At 41.7% G+C, this 19,064-nt stretch overlaps 1 protein-coding gene across 5 annotated transcripts in view; it reads right to left on the reverse strand.

Annotated features, from left to right (window-relative positions):
- LOC139233791 (signal transducer and activator of transcription 5B-like) overlaps nucleotides 1-19,064 on the reverse strand; it is a 183,008-nt gene that overhangs the window by 94,964 nt on the left and 68,980 nt on the right. For 3 of the 5 annotated variants that reach the window (XM_070864322.1, XM_070864319.1, XM_070864324.1), the window contains exon 2: nucleotides 13,728-13,846. The exons of 1 other annotated variant lie outside the window; for it this stretch is intronic. The gene's annotated coding sequence lies outside the window, so the exon portion shown is untranslated. Of the gene's footprint in view, nucleotides 1-11,584; nucleotides 11,688-13,727; nucleotides 13,847-19,064 lie in introns of those variants that run through there. One more of the 5 variants, XM_070864323.1, reaches the window with a different exon arrangement.

Raw genomic sequence — 19,064 nt, forward strand, 5'->3', positions numbered from 1 at the left:
TGATGGGGTGAAAGGGCAGTGGGGAGGTGAACGGGATCCAGGCATAATGGTAGATTACAAAAATAAAATACTGCAGATGCTGGAAATCTAAAATAAAAACAGAAAATGCTGGAAATAATCAGGTCAGGCAGCATCTGTGGAGAGAGAAACAGAGTTAACCTTTCAGGTCAATGACCCTTCATCAGAATTAGAAAAAGATATAACCGGTTTTAAGCAAGTACAGAGGCAAGGAATCCCTGGGGAAGGAAGGAGCAAAAGGGAAGGTCTGTGATAGGGTGGAAGGCAGGAGAGATTAAATGACAAAAGGGATGATGGCGCATGGCAAAAGACGATGGTAAAGGGACAAGCAAAGTAACAAATATTAATTAATGAGAAATTACACTAACTATTGGCTTGTATAAAGTAAAATAACTGCAGTTGTTTCCAAAATTGTGGTTTATCGAAATATTTCCACCATTATCATCCAAGTCTTGAAAGAATGCAAGGTTTTTTTTCTCCACTTCTATTGTTTTAATAAACCTCAATTCGGGAAAATGATACTAGCACATTAAAAATGCAATCATATTACTTTTATACAAACCTGTGTAGAATTGTGAATTTTTAGCATAAGCATGTTACAAGTTTAATAAGGACGATTGTAACAGATGTTGAACTACTCATGTGTTAAAATGTAGTCGGCCAGTAGGTAAATGCACAGACCCCTGCGATACTTAACGATACAAGAGCCCAAGTTCAATCTCCAGCACTACCGAATAATCCTGCGGATGTGTGTGGATGTTGCAAGAGCAGCACAAGACTTTGTTGTCAGTTCCCTATGGATAAATCATGTTCCAATGAGCATTTGGCCAGCTTGATCATTATAGTCTTCAGTCTTATTAATTATTTTTGTTGGGAGTCGATTTCAATTATCCACTGTTCTAAAGGAAACCTTTCTTCTAATTTCACTGTCGGCTTCTGTACTCAAGTTCTACAGTATGCTTATCACAGTCCAAATTAAATACTTGCACACATCCTCATTATCTATGCCCATTATCTTTACTACTTGAATAACTCCTCGTGCCACACAACTGCCAGGCAATGACCATCTCCAACAAGCGAGAGTCTAACCACCTCCCCTTGATATTCAACGGCATTGCCATTGCCAAATCCCCCACCATAAACATCTTGTGGGGGGGGGGGGGTCATCATTGACCAGAAACTTAACTGGACCAGACACATAAATACTGTGGCAACAAGTGCGGGTCAGAGGCTGGGTATTCTGCGGTGTCTCACCTCCTGACTCCACAAAGCCTTTCCACCATCTACATGGCACAAGTCAGGAGTGTGATGGAATGCTCTCCACTTGCCTGGATGAGTGCAGCTCCAACACTCAAGAAGCCTGCTTGGTTAGCACCCCATCCACCACCTTCAACATTCACTCCCTCCACCACCAGCGCACCGTGACTACAGTGTATACCATCTACACGATGCGTTGCAGCAACTCGCCAAGGCTTCTTCGGCAGCACCTCCCAAACTCGCGACCTCTACCACCTAGAAGGACAAGGGCAGTAGGCATATGGGAGCACCATCACCTGCAAGTTCCGCATCAAATTACACACCATCCTGACTTGGAAATATATCGCTGTTCCTTCATCGTCACTGGGTCAAAATCCTGGAACTCCCTCCCTAACAGCACTGTGGGAGTACCTTCACCACAAGGACTGCAGCGGTTCAAGGCAGCAGCTCACCACCACCTTCTCAATGGCAATTAGGGATGGGCAATAAATGCTGGCATTGCCAGCGATGCCCACATTATGGAACAAATAAAAAAAATCCTCTCTAATGAAAATAACTTCTTTCAGTCTCTCTTCATAACTTAGACCTTCAAGCCCTAGAAGCATCCTTGTTACTGGTCTAAGAATTCTCTACCCCCAACGCTTCAATGTCGTTCTGAAGGCAGGGTGTCCAAATGGTATACAATAATCCAAACTTGCTGTTAACTTTTCAACGTTAAACTGCATTCTGGTACTGGATTAGCCCAGGTACCTGCTCTGTCTTATTGAATACTTTCAGCATCTGGTTAGTAACTGTCCTAAACATTTTTCCCTTAATCATTATGTTCCGTCTTTGCTAGTGGGCCCTCTTTCATTATCACATGTATGTCTTTTTATCCACATTAGAAATGCATCTGTCATTCCTTCGTTGATAACACTTCGAATGTTAGCGGTTTTCTTGACATATGTTGACAACAGTCTTTGCTGTCCAATTTTGACTACATTTGATCAAGCTGTATTTGGCCATTTCCAAATGCCTCTCAATGGGCCCAAGTTTCCACATGATTTGTGCCTGATTTTTAGGAGCAACTGATGGAGAATGGACTATCTTAGAAATCGCAATTCTCCACATTTTTTTTCTGCAGTTCTAGTCAGGTAGAACAGTTCTACTTTGGAACAGAATTTTTTCTTCAAAAGGAGGCGTGTCCGGCCACTGACGCCTGATTTCAAAGTTTCCACAGTGAAAACATACTCCAAACTAAGTTAGAATGGAGCAAGTGAAGATTTTTGTAGAACTGAAAAAACCTGTTCTGCACATTAAAAAATCAGGCGCAGGTTACAAATTAGGCGTCCACAATGAGGTGGGGGGGGGGGGGGAAGGGAAGTCATTAAATTCTACAATAAATCCTTATTCATACTTCTACAAATATTATACAAATAAATCCAACCTGAATAAACATTTATAAGCAAAGATTAAATAAACCATCTTCCGACCTGTGTGAAGGCACGGAGAATGCTGCAGTCAGCCTGAGGTGCCAGCTCTTCCCGCCGGGGGGGGGGGCGGTTGGGAGGCGCCCGTTCTTCCCGTGGGGGAGGGGGGGCAGTGAGAAGGCTGCAAGTGCTGATGGCAATGTGCTTTTATTAAAAAAATGTTCAAAAATTAAACAGCTACAAAGAACTACAAAAATGGCCGAGTGCCGATGTTTTTTTCACACTGCGCGTGCGCGAACGCTCCAACGTGCACGCGCAGCGTTGCCGGCAGGAAAAAAAACTAATTTAAATAGTACCCGCCCCCTCCCACTTACAAAATCGCTGCGAGTGTAGGCTCCACCCCCCTGGGCGCCGCGCCAGGCAGACAAGGAGCTGCAGGGCGCTCCAGAATCGGGAGTTTTTTTTTAGGCGCCGTTTTAGGCGTGAAAAACGGGCGCCCAGCTCGGAGGGGCGCCCGTTTTTTATCGTGTGGAAACTTTGACCCAATGAGTTAGCAATAAAGACTATTCAAGTCAAAAGGCAAATGAAATAGCAGACATGGTTTGTAGGACATTGTTAAAAGGGGAAAAGCGGCATGAACCCACAGTACAAAACTGCTCCTGATTTAGCACTAATTGTCAAACTCAATGATAGAGGATGTCGAATTTGTACATTTATAGATTATGCAGTTAACAAAAGGTTAGCAAATAAATGTAACAGTTTCATCATAATATTTGCCCAATGCAGTTAAACCTGGAACAGTTTAACACTGGAAAATCAAAAGCATACTCAACCACCACTTCTGCTGAACATTGGCCAATGCATCTTGCTCAAAAATGCTATTTTTGTCCGAAGACCTTCTTAGGGTTTTAACTCTTTCTGATCACCATAGCCTAAAGCTAGTGCTTATTTTTTATTACTTCACTTTTTTGAAAATCACAGTATTTAAACATTCTATCGTTGCAGCTTTTAGCTGAGTTTTCTACAAGATTCATATGTTCATACAGAACCACTTTCACTTTAGAACTATTCACAGTACATGCCTGCACCTTAAGTTTTCAACTCTGATGTGAAAGTGGAAAACAGGAAGTGTTCAGATGTGCCCCAGAAAACCACTGCATCAGAACAGTTTATTACACAAATTCCTTTCAACAATGAGCAGCACTAAAAGGCAACAGGTCTCTACCAATGTGTAAATTAAAACATGGCAGTTTTCTTAACTCTTGTAACTACCCCAATTTCATTTCAACAACTTAATTTTCAATTTCAAAACAACATTATTAATTCATAATTGAAGCACTCCATGATCAGTGCACACCTAATAAACAAAGGCATAAAATATTAAAGAATTAATTTAGACATTATAGAACATAACACATTTGTGTCTTGCACGACACAGTAATCGTAAACATACCAAATTAATGACATCACAAACTTAACATAGCCCAATGAGTGATATGCCAGAGCCCACCTCTGAATTTCACTGAATTTGAAAATTACAGCATGAAAATTGACAAGTTACTGCCTCCATAAACAACAGTACAAATTATATAAACTCAACCTGCATCATCCCTTCCTTGCTTGGCATGCCAAATATTGACTGGCTGCATCTATGATGTGACAAAGTCAGTCTTCAGAGGTCTGGCGCTATTGTGCTTGATGTCTATCTAAATTGTTAAATGTGGTGCCTAACATGTAACTAAAGCATAACAAGTACAAAAAGTGCCAGGTTGAATCCTGATCTATTTTCAGTTAGTTGATATCATCTCAGCATGGCAGCAGAGCAGTACAACTGGTTTCAGTGCCCACAGTTACAGGCAAGGAGGCAAATATATAAACCAGTTCTTGTCCTGATGAGATGCACGTGATGTGCAGATACTGTATTGTGCTTGCTGGCGGGTTTGGATATTTGTGGGTAGATAGGTAAAATAACAAGTATTGCCTAAGCTCACAAAAGAACATAATGTTCATAGACAAAATACTGCAAGGTTGCCAATACCCAAAGTAGTAGTATGAGTCAATACCTTCAGGAGACAAGTGGAGAAAAACTGGAAAGAATTTGAACATTTGATTGTGAGAAAAGCAGCATCTAAAGAAGTTTCCTTTCCAATCTAGGCGAGACTCGACTCCAAATAAAGACAGTGAGAAAAGGAAAACAAGAACTAACTGTGCCTCTAGCAAAGCTGTTCCAGTACAGCAACAACACTAACATCTATCAGACTAATTGGAAAATTGCCCAGGTATGTCCTGTCCACAAAAAGCAGGATAAATCCAATCTTGCCAATTACCACCCCATCAGTCTACTCTCAATCATCAGCAAAGTGATGGAAGGTGTCCTTGATAATTTCTAATTTTTCAGCTTTTCTCTGTGTTCCAAGTGAAGTTATGCCTTGATGGGAAACAACAGGGACACAGTGAGTGACAGTTAACAGAAACAACTTTAACAGGACATCATAGATTCATAGAATAGTGCAGCACAGAAGGTGTCCATGAATCTGTATCTACCACCCTATCAGGCAGTGCATTCCAAATCTTAGGTACTCATTGTGTAAAAGTTTTTCCTCATAGGAAGAATGTGAAAGGCCGAGAGGATGCAGATGAGATTTACCAGAATGGTTCCAAGGATGAGGGATTTTAGCTACAAGGTTAGGGTGGAGAAGCTGGGGTTGTTCCCCTTGGAGCAAAGGAGGTCGAGGGGAGATTTGATAGAGGTGTACAAGATTATGATCAGTTTAGATAAGGTAGACAATGATAAGCTGTTCCCATTAGCTGATGGTACAGGACTATGGGATACAGATTTAAAGTTTTTGACAAGAGATGCAGGGAGGATGTGAGGAAGAACCTTTTTACGCAGCGAGTGAACGACCTGAAACTCGCTACCTACGATGGTGATGGAAGCTGAGACAATCAATGATTTCAAAAAGGATGTTGGATAGGCACTTCAGGGAAATAAACTTGCAGGGCTACGGGGATAGAGCAGGACTGGGACTGACTGGATTGCTTTACAGATAGCCAGCATGGACTCGATTGGCCAAATGGCCTCCTTCTGTGCTGTAATATATGATTCATGTCACCTCTTCCAATCGCTTTAAATTTGTGCCCCCTCGTTATCGACACTTCAGCCATTGGAAACAGTTTCTCTATTTACTTTATCTAAACCAGTCATGATTTTAAACACCTCTATCAAATCTCCTCTTAGCCTTCTCAACTCTAAGGAGAACAACCCCAGCTTCTCCTATCTATCCACATAACGAAGTCCTCATCCCTGGAACCATTCCAGTAAATCTCTTCCGTATCCTCTCCAAAATCCTTCACATCCTTCCAAAAATGTAATGCTCACAAATGCACACAGTACTCCAGCTGAGGCCGATCTAGTGTTTTGTGTCGGTTTAGCATAACTTCCAGACTTTTGTACTCTATTTATAAAGCCCAGAATTCCATATGCCTTATTAACTGCTTTGTTAACCTGTCCAAGCACCTTCAAAGATTTGTGCACTAATATCCCTGGACTCTGTTCTTGCACCGCTTTAAAATGGTACCATTTAGTTTTATGTCTCTCCTCATTCTTCCTACAAAAATGTATCGCCTCACACTTTTTCACGTTAAATTTCATCTGCCATTCCACCAGTCTGTCTGTCATATCTTGGAGTCTTTTACCATCTTCCTCACTGTTTACTACACTTTCAAGTTTTGTGTCATCTCCTAATATTGAAATTGTACCCTAGGCTCCCAAGTCATTAATGTATGAGACAAACTGCAGTGGTCCTAGTACTGAACCGTGGGAACCACCACTATATACCATCATCCAGTTTGAAAAGCAGTCATCACAACTCTGTTTTCTATCCTTTAGCCAATTTTGTATCCATGTTGCTGCTGCCCCTTTTATCCCATGGGCTTCAACTAATGTGCTCAAGTTTCGGCCTGAGTTGCTCCTATTTATTTGGAGCAACTAGTTTAGAATGGAGCATCTTAGAATTTGCAATTCTCGGCATTTATTTTGCTCCAGTTCTAGTGAGTTAGAATAGTTTCATTTTAGAACAGTTTTTTTCCAAAAGGGGGCGTGTCCAGCCACTTACGCCTGTTTTGCAAGTTTAGGCAGCAAAAACTTACTCCAAACTAACTTAGAATGAAGTGTAGATTTTTGTACGCTCAGCAAACCTTGCCGACACTTATAAATCAGGCGTAGGGAATGAGAGATGGGGGGGGGGGGGGGGGGGGGTTTACAAACATTAAACTATTCACTTTTATAAATAAAGAGCCATCATCAATAATAAATGATAAATAAATCAATAAATCAAACAACATTTTTTTTAATTATTAAAAAAATAATTTTTTAAAAATCAATAAAAAATTAAGTTTTGACTCACCTACTGCAGCACTGGGAGCCCTCCAACAGCGTGCTGGGATGGTGTCCCCAGTGTCTCTCTCTCTCTGTCAGTGTCTCTGACAGCGAGCGGTAAGGGGAAGAGAGAGAGGGAGGGGATGGAGGGGAAGAGAGGAGAGGAGGATGGGGGGGGTGGGAGGAAGAGAGAAAGGGGGGGGGAAGAGAAATGGGGGGGGAAAAAGAGAAAGGGGGGGGAAGAGAAGGGAGGGGAAGAGAAAGGGGGGGGGGGGAAGAGAAAGGGGGGGGGGAAGAGAAAGGGGGGGGGGGGAAGAGAAAGGGGGGGGAAGAGAAAGGGGGGGGAAGAGAAAGGGGGGGGAAGAGAAAGGGGGGGGAAGAGAAAGGGGGGGGGAAGAGAAAGGGGGGGGGGGAAGAGAAAGGGGGGGGGGAAGAGAAGGGGGGGGGGAAGAGAAAGGGGGGGGGAAGAGAAAGGGGGGGGGAAGAGAAAGGGGGGGGGAAGAGAAAGGGGGGGGAAGAGAAAGGGGGGGGGAAGAGAAAGGGGGGGAAGAAGAGAAAGGGGGGGAAGAAGAGAAAGGGGGGGGAAGAAGAGAAAGGGGGGGGAAGAAGAGAAAGGGGGGGAAGAAGAGAAAGGGGGGGAAGAAGAGAAAGGGGGGGGAAGAGAAAGGGGGGGGGAAGAGAAAGGGGGGGGAAGAGAAAGGGGGGGGGGAAGAGAAAGGGGGGGGAAGAGAAAGGGGGGGGGGAAGAGAAAGGGGGGGAAGAGAAAGGGGGGGAAGAGAAAGGGGGGGAAGAGAAAGGGGGGGGGGAAGAGAAAGGGGGGGGAAGAGAAAGGGGGGGAAGAGAAAGGGGGGGGAAGAGAAAGGGGGGGGAAGAGAAAGGGGGGGGAAGAGAAAGGGGGGGGGGAAGAGAAAGGGGGGGGAAGAGAAAGGGGGGGGGGGAGAGAAAGGGGGGGGGAAGAGAAAGGGGGGGGGGAAGAGAAAGGGGGGGGGGAAGAGAAAGGGGGGGGAAGAGAAAGGGGGGGGGGAAGAGAAAGGGGGGGGAAGAGAAAGGGGGGGGGGAAGAGAAAGGGGGGGGGAGAGAGGGGGGAAGAAAAGAGGGGGGAGGAAGAAATGAAGGGGGGGCGGGGGGGGGGAAGAAATGAAGGGGGGGGCGGGAGAAAGAGAAGGGGGGCAGGGGGAAAAGAGGCTGAACGAGCCGGAATGGGCCCGCCGCCACTTCGGGCGGGGCCCATCCCCAGCGAGATGCCGGGCCCCGCAGACAACGACGGGGTTGGGGGGGGGGGGGGGGGCAAGAGGCTGAACGGGAGAGGGAGCCAGTGTCCCGATTCAGGCAGGGCTCGGGTCGGGCCCCTCCCACGCAGCCTCGGGGTCGAGGAGCTACTGCACATGCGCGCGCACTCTAGCACCCATGTGCAGAGGTCCTGGCACGGCTTTCAGTGCTGAGATCTGGCTCCGCCCCCGACCCCTTGTGCTGCGCCACGCCGAGCACGAAGACGTCCTGATGAGACCAGAAAATCACACGGCATGTTTTTGGTGTCCTATTTATTCCAGAAAGTCACCGCACCTTATGGAGATGCCCCGTTTTTCCAGAGGACGCAAACTTGGGCCCAATATGTGGTACTTTATCAAACACCTTTTGAAAGTCCATATACACAACAGCAACTGCACTGGCCTCATCCACTCTCTGTTACCTCATCAAAAAACTCAATCAATTACGAGTTGCCCTCACCACACCAATGCTGGCTCTCCTTTATTAGTCAATGCTTGTCCAAGTGGCTGTAAATTTTCTCCCGGATTATTGTTTCTGTAAGCATTCCCACCACCGACGTTAAACTGACTGGCCTGTAGTTGCCAGGTTTATCCCTTTCTCCTTTTTTTAAAAAAGTCTTGAGCTATAGTCGAATTAACTTCAATTGAACCAAAGCACCAACAAGAGAAAATCTGACTAAGTCATGGTAAAGCCAAGAAGAGTACTGGCATTTTATGATTACAATGAGTTGTGCCTCCTCTTTTCTGCTATGAAAAGATATATATATATATATATAAAATAGAAAGCATGAACGAACTTTACTCTGGTTAAAATGTGGAACTCTGCTTCATGGAGTGGTTGAGACTAATAGCATAGATGCATTTAAGGGGAAATTAGATAAGTGCATGCGGGAGAAAGGAATAGAAGGATATGTCGACAGGTTGAAATGAAATAAGGCAAGAGGAGGCTTAGATGGAGCATAAACAGCGATGGCCCGTTCCTGTGCTGTAAATTCAAAGCAACTTTTCTGGCTTTCCTGCTGGGGCAGCAAGATTGAAATGTTTTTGGTGATAACAGAAGGAAAAGAACAGTGGGTGACATCAGGGTCATTGGTCTTACCCATTGCAGGAACACGGTTGAATAATTTAACTGTTAAAAGATATTGGGCAAACTCCAGTCAGTTCCTCTGCTTGACTGGATGGATCACAAATCTCTCAATATGATTCAATAAATAGCACCCCCGCCCCCACACAAATCTTTGTTAGCACTGTAATCCTTAAAGAGGTTGAGTAGAAAAAAAAGTGTGCAGTACAAATTACTGCATCAAAATGTTCTTGCAGAAATAGGCATTCCAATCTATTTTACTGCAGATTTCCAGAATTTACATTTTCTCCCAATGCATTCAATCGCACTTACTGGATTTACAATGATGCAATTTTTTGTGCATGCTCGTTAATCCAGACCGTGAACCATTGCCACGAGTTACTGCTGGTTTACTCAACCCCTTAAAGGGATTTCAGTAATAATAAAGATTTTTGGGGGAAAGAGGAAAAAGTTGGTGGGGCTGTTTATTGAATTATATTGAGAGAGATTTGTGATCCATCTGGTCAATCCCAAGGGACTGACTGGAGTTTGCCTGCTGTCACCTATTAATAGTCACATAATTCCTGCCCCCACCCCCCCTGCCCACCCAGCCCAATTCCTGCAATGGATAAGACCTATTGGCCAAGATGTAGCCCTCTGATCTTTTTCTTCTATTATCATGAAAAACATTTCAATAAAAGGAAAACTGACTGTGCCCACTATCTAAACCACAGTTGCTTTCACAACAGAAGACAAAAAGCAGTTTCTGTGCATTCTTCTATCTGGAAGAGGGGACTTCCCTCCCCACGCCACCCCCCCAAAAAAAAAAGTGGAGCAAAGGTGGAAAGAAAACCTGATTAAAAAAAACAATTTAGTTTGAGAGGATAAAAATTCAGTGCTGAGCCCCTTTTAGCAAAAATCAAAAATGGTTCAGTTATAAATTAAACATAATCCTTGAAGCCAGATATTCAATACCAGATTTGATTTTATCCTGAAGAACTACTTGCTGTTCTCTTCACTGTTTATTTTACAATTCAAACCGAAAAGTGGCGTCTTATTTTCCAAAATTATGACAACCGAAGTGCACTCATTGCTTTGTTATCCCTATAAAACAAATCGCAAACTAAATAAGGAAATCAGTAGTGTTTTTTTTTTAAATCCGAGTGAATTGATTCCCTGCCCAAAAATATCCGTCATAAACAAAATGAAGGAAACCATATTTGAAATACAAATGTCTATTAAATATACAGAAAAATGATGTACTCCATTGAGTTAGTATACTGCTAAATATTCAAACTCAAATATTAAATAATTAGGTTTTATTCTTATGAATGCAATAGATATTAAAATTCTCATTCCACATACCTCACAAAGCAAATTGGGACTTCAAAAACAGCTCTTTTGCAACACCATAAGGGATGAAATGAGAATTTCAAAAATGTAACTACATTTTGTTGTTCAAGATCAAATTTACAATCTGTGTCTACAAATATGACCATCAAAAGTGCTACAAAGACGGGAGAATCTCCCTGTTCAACTGCCAATTGATACCACCTTGTTTTATAGCTTTCATAAATATCCCACCAACTGTTACAAGAAACGCCAGTCTAAAGTTTGACTAAAAATAAAGCTGCAGCACAAATCTTTAACCACAGTCTCCACACTTCAAAGTAGTCAGTTTATTAGCAAAAACAATTTTGGTTCCTTCATACTAAAATGCTAAGCATATAGAAATCTGAGACAAAGAACTTTGCTTACCTATCAAAATACACAGGTCAGTCTGCTGGACATACACACAAGGCAAAGCACTGCAGTGACCTACAAAAGCCTCTGCAATTTTCTATCTGGATAATTATGCTACAGCTGAACGGATGCTCTGATTCAACTATAATGAAAAAGACAATCTGCTCTGGTGCCTGTGAGGAAAGCCTAATCTCTGATATTAGTGTCAGACAAAACTGCAAATTTATCAGTCTGATAAGCACAAGATAAACCTACATAAATACAGATTAAGAGTAGCCTCAATATACTCCCTATTGTGTTTAGATATCTGTTCACCTCTGAACCCTTTGTTGACCAAGAGAACAGGAACTCAGTCAGACACAGAGCAAATTATTTCACATTTGCAAGATACAAGTCAAAATAATTTACATTATGCAATGAAAACATTTTAAAACTTTGAAAGATTTACCTCAGCAGTGCAAATAGTCACACTTCAATGCAGTCAGTGTTTAAAAACATGACCATATTAAAAATCCGTCAGGATGCATTCTGAATTTCATAGTACCGGTACTGTTCTCAATCACTGCTCCTTCCCCCATCAGAAAATCTAGGAAGTTCTAATCCAAGCACAGATTCTGTGTTTGTATGTTAGTTGTGTACAGATAAGAACCCACGAACAAATAAAAACAGATTCTTCCCAACTGTATACAATAACAATTTGCATTTATATAGAGCCTTCAAAGTAGAAAAACATTTCAAGATGCTTCAGAAAGGCTTAATTAGGAAAAAAAAAGGTGCATATAGTGCTGGAAAAAATATTCTTACAGAACACATTTCTTCCATGCTGACTGAAAGCAAAAATACTGAACAGTTTCAAGCAATAAGATTGCAAAAAAAGGGATTTTGAAGGCTCTTGATTAAAGCTCAAGTGATTTACAGACATCATTTGAGCATCTCAACTGCAGCTTACTCCAAAACATTAATTTAGAAAAAATAAACATACTGTCACAAAATGAAAATAATCCCGATTCAACATGGCTCTGAAAATTATATTGGCTTAAGAAAAATGTTAGCATCACAATCAATGCAGAACAGTTGATTACACAATACACAACTAAAATAAAAGCAGTGAGCCTATTATATGCCATTTATATAACATTGAATGCTAAATAATAGTTACATTGCAGAATCTCTTTTCTTTCAGCAAACAATTTGTATAAACCCTTATACACCAAAATCATGTATTTTTTCTCCCCCAGTGTGACCTTTGGTTTTCTCTCCTGTCGGCAGTGACAGAGACTGAGAGAGAGTTTTATGAGCTAAGTACCATAGAGCTGATGGCATCCAAATGACCATTTTTCATTTAGAAATCTTAGGCAATAAATGTCTGCAAGCTATTTGACAGGAGGGGAATTACACATACAACAAGCATAACAAGTAATGCAGGAACCACACCCAGAGCATGAAGGTAACTAGCAGTCCAGAACCTTTTTCTGCAATCTCTCACAACCTAGACATCCTCAATAGACCAATCCCAAGAAGGTAGTGAGCCAACTTGGAATACAGCTACAAGCGGACATGTTTTCTTCCATTTGATTGGACACCACAAAGTCTCGCAGAAGGTAACAAACCAATCACAACATCCCGTACAATGTAAAAAGCCTTGAATTTATATAACGCCTTTCATAACCACTAGTTTTACAGCCAATGAACTACTTTTGAAGTGTAGTCACTGTTGTAATGTAGGAAATGCGGCAGCTAATTTGCGCACTGCATGATCTCACAAACAGCAATGTGATAAATACTGCCTAGGACATCGGCGATAACTCCCTTGGTCTTCAAAGTAGTGCTACAGATCATTTACATCCACCCGAGAGCAGACAGGGCCTCAGTTTAAGGTCTCAAACGAAAGATGGCACCTCTGAGTGCAGCACACTCTCAGTATTGGAGTGTTAGCCTAGATTTTTCTACTCAAGTCCCTGGAGTGAGACTTGAACCCACAACCTTCTGACTCAGTGCTACCAACTGAACCATGGCTGACACAAGTGAAATCAACACCCTGAATAGTACCTCTAAACTATCCTGAACCTCAATAGTGCACAGCTTCCAGTGTGTACTCACTATCTCAATCTATTTTCCTGTAAGTACTATGACAAAACTATAAATATTTAAACAAAACATATGCACGTGCTTTTTGAATCGAACAACAGCCTCGATCGGTTGAGATTACAATGACATTTTGAACCAACTCAAAAGAAATTGAAGTGTTCATTTTTGCTAGCTTGTAATAGCAGAAACACTTCAACAGAAATTTTGCAACCCATCACTTTTTAAAATGGGTAAGTTTGATGTGCAACTCAAAAAAATAATGTATACACACAAGCACGTACAGCAGAAGTTGATACTACTTGACAAGAAATTAGAAAATGCTGCATGCATTACTTTCAAAGACAAAACATTTCTGGAACTATAAATTTACACAACAAATCAAAAATCTACTGAAAATATAGGATTCTTTAATCTGAATTATAAGCTTCCTAGATACTATACATGCTAAAGAATTAAAATGAATTCTCTCTACCTCCACAGATCCCGACCATTAGTTTACTGACCTCATTGAGCTGTTTTACGCCAATCCAACATTAAGTCTCTGTAATGCTTCAACAGTCTGCCAGGCTATCCATCTGTGCCAGTAAATAATGACAGCAATACGCTAGATACGAAATATTTCCTGTTCAACAAAAATGATTGAATTTCAAAATTTAACATAAATAGTGTATGTAAACACTATCACACAATTGTTTGAATTTAAAAAAAATTTGTTTTGGTATCTTTATTAAAAAGGTGCATTGAGTACCAACAAATTTGCAAACTGCAGCATTTAAATGTAACCCATTACAAAAATGAAGCTTAAACCGGAATTTGTGGTGGGTCATCACAGCAAACGAGCAGCGTTCGCCATTATTACCCTACTGAAACTGACAGAAACTTCAGGATGTAGCACATACGCATCTAAACGTGGAAATCTGAAGTTGCGATCAGTCATGCATTGCTACGATACTGGCTGCGCTGTGCCCCTCCATAGTCGGCAATCTGTGTAATCAGGGAAATCAGTGAAACTGATGAAAACCTGGACTTTTCCGCAGTAATATCGCTGTTAAATACCCCATTAAAAAAGTTAACTTTTGTTGGATTGGGTGTAACTGAGGTTTTAATAGTGTACTGACTGCTAAACAAACGTTATGAGCCAAAAAAACTAATTTTAATTTTGTAGAATGTCAAATTTATCCAGTATAATAAAAACTCCAATTTTTAGAAAAAGTTTGTTCATTTTTTATTTCAGATTTACCATTTCCCCATACGAGAGCCCCAATCTTCAATGTGCTCTAATATTTTAAGTCAGAATAAAAGCAACTTCTTCACTTCCTGGTTCCCCGTCTGAGAATTCTGCATTATGATTGGCTGCTTATGTAGCTTGTTGACGTCACAGCAGAGCGGACTCGGAATTCCCCACTATTCTACACTGATCTCAATTGAACGTCAAAAAAAAACTTTGCCACCGAGATTGCGAGATCTCTGTGCGCAACTTTCTTCAGGGCCAGCGGCGAATACCATTCCTTCAATGCTCACTACACATTACAGGCAATTATGTTTTACATTCTATATGAGCTTGCAACAAAGCTTTAACTACTTCATTCGCACTATATGACATTCCAAGTTGTACGATTGGCTTGCATAGGATATACAGCACAGAAACAGGCCATTCGCGCAAACAGCCCATGCCGGTAGGTATGCTCCACTCAAGCCTTCTCCCGTCTTTGCCTATCAGCATAACCCTCTATTCCCTTCTCCTTCATATGCTTATCTAGCCTCCCCTTAAGTGTATGTATACTATTTGCTTCATCTACTCCCTGTGGTAGCAAGTTTCACATTCTCACCACTCTCTGGGTAAATAAGTTTCTTTTGAATTCCCTATTGATTTCTTGGTGACTATCTTATATGGATAGCCTCTAGTTTTGCTCTTCCTCACAAGTGGAAACACTCTGTCTACTTTAGCAAAGCCTTTCATAATTTTAAAGACCTCTATTATGTCACCCCTCAGCCTTCTCTGAGAAAAGAGACCCAGCCTGTTCATCCTTTCCTGATAGGTATACCCTCACATTTCTGGTATAATCCTCGTAAATCTTTTTTGCACCCTCTCCAGTGCCTCTATATCCTTTTTATAATATGGCAACCAGAATTGTACACAGTGCTCCAAGTGTGGACTAACCAAGGTTCGATACAAGTTTAACATAACTTCTCTACTTTTTAATTCTATCCCTGTCCCTCTAGAAAGGTTTGCTTATTTTATGTCGCTACTTTTAGTGATGTGTATTTGTACTCCTAGATCCTTTAGCTCTTCCGTTCCATTTAGATTCGTATTTTCTAAGTAATATGTGATCTTCCTTTTTCTTACCAAAATGTAATACAGGTTGGATCTCCCTTATCCGGCACCACCCCTCGTCCGGCACGATTCTGGTGGCCGGGGGCGCATGCGTAGAACCCCGACTTTGGGGGCTGCGCCGAGACTCAGCCTGCCAACACTTCGGGGCCGCTTGGGACACCGACTTCTCACTCTCGTGCCCCCGCGCTGACCTCCCTTTCTCTGGCACAGGCCAGGTCCAGAGGGTGTCAGATAAGGGAGGTTCAACCTGTACCTCATTTATCGGCGTTAAAATTAATTTGCCAATTATAGGGACTTCAACCTGTACCTCATTTATCGGCGTTAAAATTAATTTGCCAATTATAGGGACTTCAACCTGTACCTCATTTATCTGTGTTAAAATTAATTTGCCAATTATATACCCATTCTGCAAATGTCTTCTACATCATACATAATCTTTTTTGTTCTTCTAAAGAGTAGTGCACTTTCGCATGCATAATTACTTGGTCAAATGAACTATAAAATTCAAAATAAACTTACAATCCAAGATTAAACAATTTCACTATGAAGGATTTTGCTTCACAGAAATCTTTGATGCTTGATAACTAAATAAACTCTTTCTATTTCAACTGAAGTAGCAAGGAAAACCAGTAATCTAATTTGCTTAGCAACCAGCACAGAATGACCCATAGTTGTTATATAATTATAGAATGTTAAGAAAATGGCATTAGGGGTATAAGCAAAATAAGGTTTAAAGTGCCGGCTTCTACATTGGCTCAGCAAAAGGGGTAGAAGGTCTGTGACTGACTTCACATTCTAACATATTCCAGCATCAAGGACCCAGAGGCCTCTGATTCAACATTGATGTACCAAAATACTCGGATAACATTAAGGTACGTCCAGTCCGACAAGATAAGACTCTCAAAAGACTCTAAACAGACTTTTAGGTGCTACGTACGATCAGCAAATTCTAACCCAATGAGGTCATCCCAGTTAAGGTCTAAAGGTTGCCTTGAGATCTTGGTCTGTCAATCCAAAATATTACTAATAAGGTAACCCAATTAGAGATCGAGGGAGGTCGTACCAGGGCCGAGGGGGGGTGGGTGGGATGGGCAAAGGGATCTATGAAATGTATAAATGTACAATTTTGCTATTCAGGGAACATCTCCACTCACAGGCGGCTGTGATGAGAAGTGTTCCAGGACGTCCGTAATTAAAGATTGTTATACCTTGCCATCCGTCTCTGTCTAATACTTCGCGGGTTGGAACGAGCGTCGACCCTTTATATCAAAGGGCCCGTTTGTGGAAAGAGAAGCCTTCCCATTTTCCCCTTCAATAACCCAAAGTACAAAAAGGTTGAAAACAATAGACCAGTCAGCCCCATTAAACCCTGCCTCATTAGCTAGGCAATACAACTTCATGCACTTCCCAACCTCTGGCAATGCTAAATCTTCAGGAAAGCAAAAGAAGAAAAAATTGACAATTTTGGGGAAAACTCATAACTCCAATTCCAAAAGCAATCAGGCAAGCCCCTGGAAGTCACAAATGGCCATGAGACAGCTTGTCTAAATTATACACCCCCCTCCCCCCTCAATACATTGTCATATAATCCTCGCTGAAAAACTGGTCAAGTCCCTTGTTATGATAACATACTTACTAAACTGCCCTGATAGCATGCTATCAGAGAAAGAAGCTGAAGAAATACTTTCAAACACCTAATTAGATGCCTTCTAGTCCCATCCTGGTCCATTTTAAACATCTTATTGGAATCCACTACATTCAATCATTTTATAATCAGGAACATAGCATTGTCATGCTAAGTTGCATGATGCCATCACTAATGTTCAATCAGTAGTGTACACACATTCCATAACATGGTTCGGAAAATCAAAAATAGCATGATTATACCTCACCCTCCACATTTTTCCTTCCCTTTGCTCAGCATCCACTGTTTCTTTTTAATGCAAGATCCTGTGAGATGTTTTCCTGTACCCCACTAAAAAAAGCAGGGAGAGAAAACAGGGAATTACACACCAGTTAGCCTGACATCTATAGCAGGGAAAATGATAGAATCTATTATTAAGGATGTGCTAACAGAGCATTTAGAAAAGAAGATTGGGCAGAGTCAACATGGATTTATGAAAGGGAAATCATGTTTGACAAATCTGTAGAGTTTTTTGAGGTTGTAACCAGCAGAATAGATAAGGGGGAAACTAGTGGATGTGGTGTATTTGGATTTTCAGACAGAATTCGATAAGGTGCCATACAAGAGGTTATTAAGCAAAATTAGGGCTCATGGGGTAATATACTAGTATGGATTGAGGACTGGTTAAGGGACAGAAAGCAGAGAGTAGAAATAAACGAATAAAAACAGAAAATTCTGGAAATCTCAGTATCTGCGGAGAGAAAGCGGAGTTAAAGTTTCGGGTCGATGACCCCATTTTCAGGTTGGCAGACTGTAACTAGTGGGGTACTGCAAGGATCAGTGCTTGGGCCCCAGCTATTCACAAACTATGTCAATGATTTGAATAAGGGGACCAAATGTAATGTATCCAAGTTTGCTGATGATACAAAGCTGGGTGGGAATGCAAGTTGTGAGGAGAATGCAAAGAGGCCTCAAGGGGATATAGACAGGCTAAGTGAGTGGGCAAGAACATGGCAAATGAAATCTAATGTGGAGAAATGTGAAGTTCTCCACTTTGGTGGGAAAAATAGAAAAGCAGAGTATTTTTTAAATGGTGAGAGATTGGGAAATGTTGGTGTTCAGAAGAACCTGGGTGACCTTGTACATAAATCACTGAAAGTTAACATGCAGGTACAGCAAGCAATTAAGAAAGCAAATGTATGTTGGCCTTTATTATACGAGCATTTGAGTACAAGAGTAAAGACGCTTTACTGCAATTATATAGGACCCGAGTGAGACTGCACCTGGAGTAGGGTGTACAATTTTGCTCTCCTTACCCAAGGAAGGATATACTTGCCATAGAGGGAATGCAACGAAGGTTCACCAAACTGATCTTGGGATGGAGCTGGGGTGGGGGGGGGATTGTCCTATGAGGAGAGGTCGAATAGACTCGGCCTATATTCTCTACTTTAAAAGAATTAGAGGTGATCTCATTGAAACATACAAAATTCTTACAGGGCTTGACAGGGAAGATGCAGGGAGGATGTTTTCCCTGGCTGGGGAGTCTAGAACCAAGGGTCAGTCTCAGAATAAGGGGTCAGCACTTTAGGACAGAGAGAAGAAATTTCTTCACTCAGAGGGTTGTGAATCTTTGGAATTCTCTACCCCAGAGTGTTGTGGAGGCTCAGTCGTTGAGTATATTCAAAACAGAGATTGATAGATTTTTGGATATTAAGAGAATCAAGGGATATGGGGATAGTGCAGGCAAGTGGAGTTAAGGTAGATCAGCCATAATCTTATTAAATGGCGGAGCAGGCTCGAGGAGCCAAGTGGCCTATTCCTGCTCCTAATTCTTATGTTTTTATATATATGAGGATTGCTATAAAAATGAGACGGGCAGCT

The sequence above is a fragment of the Pristiophorus japonicus genome, chromosome 21, assembly GCF_044704955.1.
Source record: "Pristiophorus japonicus isolate sPriJap1 chromosome 21, sPriJap1.hap1, whole genome shotgun sequence".
Classification (NCBI taxonomy): Eukaryota; Metazoa; Chordata; class Chondrichthyes; family Pristiophoridae; genus Pristiophorus; species Pristiophorus japonicus.